This window comes from Geospiza fortis, unplaced genomic scaffold (genome assembly GCF_000277835.1).
Source record: "Geospiza fortis unplaced genomic scaffold, GeoFor_1.0 scaffold69, whole genome shotgun sequence".
Lineage (NCBI taxonomy): Eukaryota > Metazoa > Chordata > Aves > Passeriformes > Thraupidae > Geospiza > Geospiza fortis.
Window position 1 is genome coordinate 508,045 of NW_005054555.1, and position 3,965 is coordinate 512,009.

Sequence of the window (3,965 nt, forward strand, 5' to 3'; positions counted from 1 at the left end):
CGCCTCGCCCACCGATAGTACCTCCCTCGTGAGGGCTCCCTCAGAAGTAAAACCTAAATAAAGCGGAATTAAGAAATTTGGCGTTATTAACTAATAAAAGTTGATTTCAGGCCTTGATCTGAAAGTTATGATAAGATTTGCCGCTTTCGTGGGCATTTCTGCTCGTCTAATTAGCGGACGGGGGTAGCGGGTAGTGTGAAGTGGAGGTGGATGTTTACGGTATTAATACATATTAGCTGTATTAATACATAATAATATATTACATATATTAATACATACATGTTATCAATATAGCAATATACAGTATAAATAAATACAGTGTATTTCTACATATAACAATATGTATAGTATATTATAATATCTATGGTGGTGTATAATATGTAATAACAATGCATCATGCATAATACATAACATGCAATGCACATTTAATGTTAATATTAACATAATAAATACTGTATATTAATAGTAACATATTGATGTAATTATATGTCAGCGTACCACTGTTATAATATTGGTATATTATAATATATATATAGTAGTAGTGTAGTGTCTGATTATAACCAAAAGGCATTATATCAAGAAATAGACATAAGACATAATATATATAAAAAACATCATAAACAGGCACAGATTTGACATGTCCTTCAAAACACAATTTGATTGCTCACAGCTTATATCTCTAAGTCATCAGAACAGTTTGGCACCTGTCATAAAATAAACTTTGTGTCTCAGCAAGGATGTTATTCCCAATATTTGCCTTGCCTGCTCCAAGAAGCTTGAAATAATTGCTTTAAAAATTAATTTAATTGCATTTGTTCAGTTCTTGAACGCCTATTGCTTATAAATTCAAGACTCAACTGGTTTGGAAAACTCCAAAGTTTAGTTTCTTAAAATTGGCGTTTGGAAAATGCCAAAGCTTGGGATTTTTAGTTCAGTTTCTTCAAATAAATGAAAAAATTTTTGGTTTCACAGATTGTTGTTCATTATATATTATATATTATATTTCCCTGCAGTGCCACAGCTCCCCGTGCTCACTTTTGGGGAGGATTTTGACGAATCCCCTCCTGCGGTGACTCTGAGGGGGATTGCAGCAGCTCCCCCCCTTCCTGGGATATGAATAATCCCCATAAATTACACCCTATTGACGGAACACGTTCTCTCAAAGCCTTTTAGGGATGAATCAGAGGGCACCAAGCAGCACCTAATGGAAAGGACATTCCCAGGAAAAGCCTGGGCTCCCCGTCACACGCTCCGAGGCGCGTGGCACCACCCGCACGTTTTAGGGACAAAACACCAACAATTCCTGCTCGGATCCCTGACGTGCCTGTGCCAGATGGCACCGGCAGCTTTATGGGAGGGGATTTGCTCAGGAAATGGGCTCCGAGGGCTGGGATTTGCAGCTCCAAGGGAAGGCAGAGCATCTGCCTTTTGTTGCTTTCCAAGGGGCTCCGCACGTCCGGCTCCCCTGTGCTGCTGATGTTCGCTCAGTACCCCACAACTTTCCAATAGTGAAAGGTTTGGGGTGACACTTTGGATTAAACATACACCAAACAGGACAAGGGGAATGGCTTCCCATTGCCAGGTGGGATATGGGGGAGGAATTCCTGGTTTTGAGGGAGGTGAGGCCCTGGCACAGGGTGCCCAGAGCAGCTGTGGCTGCCCTGGATCCCTGGAATGTCTGAGGTTGGAGCAGCCTGGGGCAGTGGGAGGTGTCCCTGCCCATGGTAGAACCAAATGGTCTGTAAGGTCCTTTCCAACCCAAACCATTCCATTCCCTGATGAAAGCAGGCTGGAAGTGTTTAATGCACAGAGGGAGATGGATCACCACGTGGACACAATCAGCAGAGGTGTGCATTCCGTGCAGCAGGAAGCAGGAACTGCAGCCTGCAGGAAGCTCCAGCTCCGCTCTGGAGTGTCGCACGCCGTGCTTGCACGCTGCTGATTGCATTAAAACGGCCCCACAATCAGCCACACGGGTCAAAAGTCCAAAAGACAACATTTTCCATGAGTACAATTTACAGTTTTCACGCACTTCCGACCTCAAGACAACATTAACATTCCTAACATTAAAAAAAGGTGTTTAAAATATTTAAACTTAAAGGAATTCTTTACACCAAGGGCAGATCCTAGTGCTGCACCCACACAAGAGTCATTGCTCATGTGAAGGACGAGGACAGGACAGAAGTCACCTGTGTTTAGGCCTAACCTGAAAATCAGCTCATTAATTGGCACGTTGAAATTGATGAGTTTTCCCCAGCGGACAGGCAGAGCCTTGCAGGAATCCCAGCCCACAGTGGATCAGCACACAGATCTCACTGCAGCCAGCTGAGGGGAGGATGGGTGGCAAGGACTGCACTCAGACAGCGAGGGAGTGATTAAAAAACCAAAAACACCCAGAGATCCTCCAGGAGCTGCCACCAAAGGCTGGGCTGGCTTCCTCCTGCACGACAGACGCGTGTGCTCCCCTTTCCCAGCGAGCAACCCGGCGTTCCCAGTGGCCAGAGGAGCAGATTCCCAGGGCTATTTCTGGCTGGGACACGCAGGGCTATCCCACCTAAGGAGCTGCTCCCAAGCTGCTGCCCAAAAGAGGCCCGGAGAGCCTCCGGACACGGCACGCTCCTCTGCTATTCCCAAGCTTTGCCAGCAGCTGTCAGCTGCCTGCTTAATAAGCAGGAATAGGAAATGCAGCAAGTTCACAGCAGGGGGAAAAGTGTTCAGCCCGGTCCTTGATCCATTCCAAAACCATAGTTTTCCTAATTTTGGACTTCATGAATCCGGTTTGTGGGGTTTTCAGTTATTTCGCTGTCAGCATAGGCCGACATAATCACTTATGGACAAGGAGGATGTTGCTTGGAGGTTTTTTTGGCAGGAATCTTCCCTTAGGTTGAACTCGATGATCTTGGATGTCTTTTCTGACTTTAATGGTTCTGTGATTCCGGGCCACAGGAAATACAGGGATTGCTTCCAAATAAAGTCAAGTACGGCCATGACTTCTGAGTGTGAAAAAATTCACATACATCACAGAGAAATGTACCAACTTCTCAGCTTGCATCCACACACGGATCCCTTCCGAGAAGAGCCCCCAGAATTAACCAGCACTGCCCAGCTGGACAGAAGGAACGAGCAGGAGAAGGTAGAGCTCACGAGGAGATCCACGATCTGCAATGCACATCTTTATCCTCCCACATATTCTGCTCATTTCAGCACATCACCAGCTCTTTTATTTTTTTTAATATGGCAGAAAACGCAGCAGTTTCATTATGAGGAGGGCTGTAAACATGTGAATAACAGCAGAATTTCTGCCCTAAGTACGTGCAGTGAAAAACGCCCTCCCACAGCATTGCTCTGTGCTTTAAAATGTGCACAGACAAGCGAAGCAAATCATGCAGACACAGAACTTGGCTTGTAAATTAAGGCAGACTAATTGAGCTCTGCCTGAACTTTCTTCCCCTGAATCCTAAACAACCTGCCGAGCAAGTGTTCCTCCTTGGAGCAGTCAAGGTAAGAGGTATTTTTAGTTTGGAAAAGCAGCACTGGAGCCATACAAAGCAGAAGGTCGGGTACACCAAACACTCCTTCTGTCACTGCTATTTCTGTGAGCTGGGCTGATTCCTGTGAGCTGTGCTCCAGCCACCCCTTCCCTGGCTCCCAAAGCTGTGGAACGGCGCTGCCAGGAGGGGCTGGGGGATGGAATCATGGAATCACAGCAAGGGCTGGCTTGGAAAGACCTCAAAGCTCATTCCATTCCAGCCCCTGCCGTGGGCAAGGACACCTTCCACGAGACCACAGTGCTCCGACCTGGCCTTGAACGCTTCCAGGGATGGGCACACAGGAGCCTCCTTGGCTGCAGTGGTCGAACACCTCCTTTGGAAGCTGCCCTGGAGGAGAGAGGCTTTGCCTTCCTAATCTGAAAATACGGAGAAGAGGAGAAAATTATGTTTCGCCTCCTAGGAAGCTCAGGAGAG